This window comes from Gossypium arboreum, chromosome 10, assembly GCF_025698485.1.
Source record: "Gossypium arboreum isolate Shixiya-1 chromosome 10, ASM2569848v2, whole genome shotgun sequence".
Classification (NCBI taxonomy): domain Eukaryota; kingdom Viridiplantae; phylum Streptophyta; class Magnoliopsida; order Malvales; family Malvaceae; genus Gossypium; species Gossypium arboreum.
The window spans coordinates 36,930,860-36,939,654 of record NC_069079.1 but is presented as its reverse complement, the minus strand read 5'-3'; the positions used below and the strand labels follow the sequence as shown (position 1 = coordinate 36,939,654).

Here is an 8,795-nt window from a genome sequence, read left to right as displayed (position 1 = left end):
TGTCTAGGCCGTGTGTGACACGCGGCTTGCCCCATAGGCGTGTGTGATGGCCATGTGTCCCCTACACCTTAATTTTGAGAAACAGAATGTCCAGAATATAACACACGGGCGTGTGTCTCATCCGTGTGTGCTACACGGCCAAGAACATAGGCGTGTGTCTTGGCCGTGTAAAACCTATTCAAATTAAATTAATTAACCACACGGCCTAGCACACGGGTGTGTGGCACGAGTGTGTGGCACGGCCGTGTGGCACAAGTCAGATAGCACCCTAAATTGAACACGGCCTGTAGCACGGGCGTGTGAGCCCTACTTTTGGAAAAAAAATTCTAAGTTTTATAAAAACTCCTTGAGTTCTCAGTTTAGTCTCGAACCACTTCCAAAGTATGTTTTGGGCCTCGCAGGCTTGTATTACGGACTTTATGATTAAATAAAAATCGTTTTAATTTGGACGCAAATTTATGACTCGGAATTGTATGAGTGGTTGTGTTATAAGTCCGGTAATGCCTCGTACCCTGTTCCGGTGTTGAATACGGGTAAGGGTGTTACACTCCAAGCCTTATTCTAATTAAAAATGTATAGTGATTAAAATTTTACAATTCAGTCCCTAGACTTTAATTAGTCACATTTTTAGCTAAATCACTTAACAATATTTCAATTCAACAATATACTAACTCCGTAAATATCCCTATTTAATATTTATGGGCTCGATCTATAAAAAAGAGGTCCCAAAACTATATTTTTTGGCACCACTAAAAATCGGGTCATTACATAAATAATTCTATAAGTTTCTATATATTTTTATTACTTTTTAAAATTTTAAAAAATTGATGATGGTGTAACGGGGTTGTTGTGCAAGTGTACACCGTCGTTCAAGTAATAAGTAAGTAAAATGAGTTATCGTCTCCACAGGGACTGTGTATGTTAATCAGTTATTTGCAAAATTATAGTTAATAATTTGATCTAAAAAACACAATAAATTGAATGGTGATGATTAAATTATCTAGATGCAAAATTGATCCCTAATGCAATAAAAACAATCAGCATAAAATAGGCTAAATAATTATATTAATCAACTTATTTCATTTTCATCATGTTTAATAGTGTTCGGAAAACATTCTATGGCAACTCGATCTTTCATGAGTTTGGAAACCAAATTAAGTCCTCTCAGATCTTTTACTTAGTGAAATATGCATTTTACTGATCATATTAAACTAAGGGCTTCTTAGTATTTATGCGAGGTCACAGGGACATTTACGTTTGCAACAATTTAATCACATGAACCTAAAAAATATGCAAGACAATAGAGCTAACTAAAGATATTATGAACCTCTAATTTAGTCGGGTTTAATGATCTAAATTGAGCAGTGCACTTTTCAATTATGCATCTATTAGCCATCGCTCTTTAGGAGTGCTCAACTAATCTGAATGCACTAAATCACGTATGAGTGAAATACATCTTGATTTTAATTGAAAACATAATCGAATGAGGCACAAGCATGTTAAACATGAATCAATGAATATTATTGAATTAGCATAATCATCCCAGAAAATGGAGTAAAACTAACATTGTTGATGTCAAGAAAAATAAATAGATAGAAAACATAATTAAATTAAATAACAAGAAGGAAAGTGTAAACTCTAATTCAATTCAATATCCTTTCGGATCTTTCTAATTGATGTGTTCCTCCGTTCTGTTCGTTGCTCCTCTGCTAAAAGTTCCTCAAGCTGGCCAGCTAAGAGATGATCTTGACAAGGGTTTTGTTGGCTAAAATGGAAAGGGAGATGGACGATTGTGCAAGGAAAAAGAAAACAAGAGAGGAAATGAGGGAATGCTAGTGAATGGATGAATTAAGGGATGATTTGAAAGGTGAAAGGTGTGTGGTATTTATAAGTGAAGTTGGTGGCTGATTTTGCCAAAAATATCATCACATCTCCCTTGATTCTCTCCCTTCTATGGCCGACCATGATGTGTGGAAAGGTGGGTGATTTAGTTGCTTGATTTGAGCATAAGATCATGCTATATTTAGCCAGGGTTGGACAGTTTCAAAGGTAAAACTTATGTGTTGATTTCTGATATTTTTCCAACTGTAGGGACCTCCAAGAAAATATCCCAAAATTGATTTTTGGGCAGCCACTTACTTGTGCCGAAATTGGGCTTGACTCCTCCTTGTTGGATAGTTTCTTAGTCCAATAGTTAATCAGACATGTCCATCATGTAGTGACACTTTTACTGGGTCAAATTAATATCGTTATGACCCAGTTTTGTATGGTCTTGCCATCCAAATAGATTGGATGTGTACATGTCCAGGCAACATTTATATTAATCTCATGTTCCATGGTCCCACTGCATAGTGAAAATCAACATATTAATAATTAACATGAAAATAATATAAATTATGCATAAAAATCATGTAATAAAGCATAATTTCACATACTTTATAAATTCACGTCTAATATTACTATTTAAGTAAAATTTACTTAATTCAATAACAAATACTCAAGATTAACATATTTATTAAGTAAAAGGTGGTAAATATATATATATAAATCCTATATAATTTCAAGTTTACAGATGTCCATTTCAGTAAAATTTGTTAACTTTTCCATCCATTTTGGGATGCTTTGACAAATGATGTTAGTTCAAGAGCTAAAAGAGAAGAAAATTTGTCATTTTGTAAATGTTAAGCGTTAAATTTTTAGATTTTTAACTAAATGACAATTTTTGTAAATATTGAAGGCTAAATTTGTTATTGAACCAATAAAAAATCTCTTATAAGCACTTCCGTGAATATTCAGGCAACTCATAACGTTTGATGACAAAAATATTTGATTTTCTATAGTTTAGTGAAAAAAATAGAAAAATTAAATGTTCAACGACCAAAATAGAACACAAGTAATACTTTAGTGACCTTTTCTATACTTTATCCTAAAATTTATATGGAATTTCAACGTAGAACTTAAAAAAAAATTCAAAGTAACTTTTTTAAAATTTATCAAAGTCTTCTTTATTTAGTTTTCATGTTCTACCTATAAGAAAAACTTTGTGGGAGAATGTCTCTTATTTTGACCAAAATTTATTTTGGCTTTTCCTCTCCTAGTTAAACTCTATTTTTAGTTTCCCACTTGAAATTTAACTAACCTAGAGTTGTTGTAGTCATATATGCTACGAGTTTTAACCTATAAATGGCCTTAGTTACTCTAGGTTTTACACAACAAAAAAAATATTTAGTTTGAGCGAATTTTATTCTTTATTTCAAAGGGTTTTTTCTTGTCGGGCTTTGATGTTTTCTTTTAATTCTTTCAATCTTTTGTACTCTCCTTTATTATAATGAAATCCCCTTTTGCCCATAGTTTTTTATCTTTTTTTGAGGAGTTTTTTCACGTAAAATTTGCATGTTCGATCTTTTATATTCTTATTTTCTTTACTTTGTTCGTTGTTTAATCGGGTTTATCCCCTACAAACTAGTATTAGATATAATTTAATTTTCGCAGTCAACCTGTTTAGAGATGACTGCGTCAAGGTTCGGTATTGAAAATTTTGACAAAATTGTAAATTTTAGTTTGTTGCAAGTTTGGATGACGACAATACTGGTTTAGACTGGTCTAAAAAAGGTCGTTACAGGAAAGAAGCCCGCAAATATAAATCAGTCAGAATGGGAAAAGCTCGATGAAAAGGCTCTATCGACTATTACATTATGCCTCACGAATAATGTGTTATAGGAGGTTTTCAAAGAGAAAACATCATATGCATTATGGAAGAAACTAAAAGCCTCATATATGAAAAAATCTCTGGCCAACAGTTTAGTATTAAAACAACATCTCTACACATTCAAAATGTCCGAATGTGAGTCTATGAGAACTCTTATTAGCGAGTTTGTTATCCTACTTAATGACTTAAAAAACCTCAAAGTAGAGATTAGTAACGAGGATCAAGCTATGTTGTTGTTATGCTATTTGCCCTCATCTTGTAAAGCTTTTAGGGAAACTCTGATTTATGGGAGAGAGATCATCTTTCGTTTGAGGATGTGAAGGGGAATCTTTTGAGCAAGGATAAACTTGACAATGAGTTAGACCCAAACAAAACTTCAGACGAGCAAGTCTCAGTTCTAGTTGCAAGAGGATGACTACAAAACAAAAAGACAAATCAAAACAGGTCTAAAGCAAGGTCCAGATACAGAATCGTGAAAAATATTGTGGCTATTGTAAAAAGGTGGTTCATGTTAAGGTAGAATGTTGAAAACTTCAAAATAAAATCCAAAGGGATGCCGAAAACAACGAGAAAGATAAGTAGAAAGCCAAAGTTCCTTATGCTAGTGTAGCCGAGGACAGAGGTGATGATTTCTTGTTGGTGTCAACGAGCGAAAGCTCTCATATTACTTCCAAATGGATCTTAGATTCAAGGTGCTCCTATCACATGTGTCCTAATAGGGACTAGTTCTCTACGTACATTTCAGTTGAAGGTAGAGTTGTGTTGATGGGGAATAACTTTCCATGTAAAATATTCGGAATCATAACAATACAAATTAGGATGCACGAAGAAATTATTCAGACACTATCAGATGTCAGGTATGTTCCTAATTTAAAGAAAAATCTTATGTCAGGTATGTAGGATAGTCATTAAGTTAAATGGCTTAAAAGTTTCTCGCGGGGCTCCTGTTATGATGAGAGGACAAAAAAAGGGCAACCTATACGTTCTACAAGGTTCAATGGTTACTGGTGTGACTGAGATTACCAAAGAAAAGCTGAAATCACCACCACGTTGTGACGAGAATCAACTTAACATCGCAACAACATGACGTGACTCTTTCTCCACCAATTCCGTTTCAACCAAACTTTGGCACATGCGACTGGGTCATATGAGTGAGAAAGGTATGATAGTCTTGTGCAATGAAGATCTTCTCAAAGGCACTGGAGTTGGCAAGTTAGGTTTCTGCGAGCATTACGTTTTCAAGAAACAAATTCAAGTTAGTTTCGATTCAGTAGTGCACAAAAAAAAAGGGATGTCACATCCCGAAAACTGGGTTAGGAGAATCGGGTAAGTTAATCGGGGGGTTAGTGAATTGAAAATTGTAATTAGATTATATAATTAGATAATTAGTAATTAATTAAATAAAATATTATAATAATTAGAATTAATAATTTTAGGTTAGGAAATTAAAATTAGGTGTCCAAGAATTAATTTGATGAAAAAATATTTATAAAAACGAGGTTTGATTTAAAAATAATTTTGAAATTGGTTTTAATTGAAAAGTAAGGACCTATTTGAAAAAGGGAAGAAATTGAAGGTGGTTAAATGGGCAATGGCCCAATTTTTAAAAATGGGTTGCCTATTTAACAACCCTCACGTCTACTTCCCTCCCATTCTTCACCTTCTTCAAAATTTTTCCAAACACCAAATCAAATATTTTGTCCCGAAATTAGTTCATCCTTTTTTATTCCTAAGCTCTTTAAACACAAAATCTCTTTTCAATTTTGAAGAACACTCATGTTTTCATCCTTAAAATCATCAAGAGATCTTCATACATTTTAGCTCAAATTAGCTCCATATCTCATCGATTTTGCAAAATTGAGGTGGGATTCTAACTTTTAATGATTAAACTAAGTGAGTTGTTATTTCAATTCGAGATTTAAATGATTAATTCAAGATCTCAATATATCACTTGATTTTAAGTTGATTTTTGGCTTGAAAATGGTAGATCTCGAATTTCTTGGCTAAGATTTGGTTTTAAAGTGATTTCTAACTCATTTTGATTTAATTAAAAGGTATTTGATCTTAATTTAACAAATCCTTAATGAATTTAAGCAAATTGAATGTTGTCCCCTTTTTAAAAGATTGCATAACCTTGATTTTTCTAGACAAATTAAATCGGTGAAATTGGGTAAAATTGATGGTTTAGATTTGTATTTAGATGATATTTAGGATGTATGAAGTTGAAATCTAAGCTTAGAAGTGAGATTTGAGTGGTTAAACACCTATTTCAACAAAACTAGTTAAGTTTTCAGTATAAAGGTTAATAGGCTTTGATCTATGATTTTGGAATGATTTAAGGGTGTTTGTTGATTTTAGTAATGTCTTTGCAATGTGTTTGATGTGTATGAAAAATTTCAATTCATTTGGGAGTCTCTACAACCATGGACAAAGGCAAATAGAAGTTTACTTGAACATGGTAGTTGAGGTGATGGTTGCTAAGGTGAGTGGTTTGATATACTACATTTAAACTCCAGTACATAGGCTAAGGTAACATATGCGAACCCCCACTAATGGTATGCGAACCTTGACTTCTTCATTGTGCAAATCCTTACAATTTTAGTTTAATCATTAAGTATATGCACTGTGTGATTTTAATGGTGAAAAAAAATGCATGAACTTATGATATATAAAAATGAGTTTTTATTTTATATATAGTATATATATTAATGGGTTTTGGTAATAAATACATATATAAGTGTGTGGGGTTGTATATATATTATTTTCATGGGTTTTATTATATAATGTAACGCCCCAATTTTCGGGAATTCTGTGAATGTTGGCAAAATTTCATGCTTTAATTTTGTCATTTGTGAGTGAAATTATGAAATAGGACCTATATGAAAATGTTTGAAAATGCTATAGGCTAAATTGAAGTGACCAAATAAATAGGAGTGCAAAATAGGAGGATTTGCATGACAAACCTCCCATTTTACATGAAGTGGCCAACCATCATGTTGTTGTAGACAAAATGTACACTTGATATCCATAATTTATGGTACAAATTGATACAAATTGATAATAGGTTAGGTAAATGTTCCATGATAATAGGTTAGGTAAATGTTCCATGATAATGGGTTAGGTAAATGTTTCATGATAATGGGTTAGGTAAATGTTTCATGATAAGAATTTCATGTCTTTTGTATTGAAGAATTAAATGGATAAAATATGAAGTTTTATTAAAAGAAAAAGGGGTGAAAAGAACAAAGTTTTTTCCATCTTTGTTCATCATAGCTGAAAGTTAGAGAAGAGAAAAGAGAGGAGAAAGCTCTTGAGTATTCGGTCATTAGGAGGAGGAAAATTGAAGGTAAGTTCTTGGTACCTTGCTTCTTATTTTGAGGTTCATGAGTTCATCTTGATTCTACCTTAACTCTTGAAGCATATTTTGATTTTTAGTTGTGTTGTGAGCATTTGGTCATGAATTAAAATGAAGGAAATGGTTGTTGTTTCATGTTCTTTTGATGAAAAATGGAAGATATGTGAAGTTGAGCCAAACAAATGAGCATGCATGTGCCTTAGATGCTAAAGGGAAAAATCGGCTAACATGTTGTGCTTTAAAATGATGAAATGGAGATTATACTTAAGTAAAAATCATAGATATGTGATGATTGATTGGTGATATACATGTTTAAATAACATGCATGCAAGGTATGTGTGAAAGAGTGATTTGGTAATAAATCTGCTTGGGACAGCAGCAGTAACGTGACTTTGGAAAATCACCATAAATTGTGGGAGATGAATTAGAAGCTGAATAAATTATGTAATTAAATCTTATTGAGTCTAGTTTCAAATGGAATAAACGAGAACATATTTTGAATTCTGTACAATGATAAATTTGATTCGTAATGAAGAGTGGTCAGATTAGTCAAACAGTGAAACATGGGAAACTTTAAGAAAAATCTGGTATTGATTGGCCATACTAAAAATTCTTAAAATTTTATGGATAGAAGATATATGAGTCTATTTTCAGGGAAAATTAACGGAACTTGATTTGGATTTTCGTAGCTCCATTTATAAATAATTTAGTGACTGTTGCTCAGGAAGACAGCTTGCAGTGAAATTATGATTATGTGGTAAACATTGACAAAAATTTGTTAATGAGTTGCTTATTGATTTCTTATAAGCTTACTATGATCTGTAGGTGTGGTTGGCCGAATATTGTAAGGGGTTAATACGTAGTTTGTATTTGAATAGTTAGATTAACGTGTTAGTAATCCAATTGTAGGCAGTTCGTGTGTGGATCTCGTCAGCATATCGTCGCAAACAGGTGTATAACTAACACCCTCTTTCTTAGTCTAGATCGGCAAAAGTCGAAAAGCCAAAATGCCGAAAACCGGTATTTTGTAGATTTGCGAGTGTCCGAATGCTCGTGAGGTAAATCGATTAATGTTTTTGGTAAGCTGCAATGTTTGGACGGCAAAGTGTATGATTTCTGTGCCCTCGATATTTTTGGACTTAATGGGCCAAAATTGGAATGATGGGCCAACGGGCCCAATTCGGTAAGAACCCTCGGTACGTGATTCTGTTAGTACGTGAAAAGTAGGAATATGTATGAAAAACCCTAAAATAGATAAATTACTGAAATACCTTTAAAAGTGGAAAATTTACAGTTTTACCCCTAGTAGATAAATTACCGAAATACCCCTAGGGTTAAATTGACCTAAATGCATGTTTGACTGTTGTTATTTACTGCATGCCATGTTGTTATTATCTGATGCATGGGATTGGGATATTGACGGAGGAAGTACTGAAAGTGGCTTGTCCACGTACTGGAGGCTTTGCCTCAATTTATCGATAAATCGAGCAAGCAAGGTCAAGAATGTGGAGTGTTAAATTTGGGTGGGTTGAGCTATTCCCTCATGGAGTGTATGGCTGGTACGGGTGGAGTGTAGTGGTTGGTGGGTTGAGTAGTCTCCCAAATGGGCTTGCATATGTTTCTTGATGTTGCATGTATTTTGAAATGGGCCTATGGGCCATCTTTGTTATCTGAATAAGGGCAAGGCCCAGGTTTATTGTAATCTAAAAGGGCTCGCTCAAGATCACTGTT

General features: G+C 33.3%; 1 long non-coding RNA gene across 1 annotated transcript; it reads left to right on the top strand.

Annotated features, from left to right (window-relative positions):
- Positions 1-6,922: 6,922 nt before the first annotated feature.
- Positions 6,923-8,154, top strand: LOC128281932 (uncharacterized). Its single transcript, XR_008272218.1, has 2 exons — positions 6,923-7,055; positions 7,974-8,154. It is a non-coding gene; the product is annotated as an uncharacterized LOC128281932 (long non-coding RNA).
- Positions 8,155-8,795: the final 641 nt, after the last annotated feature.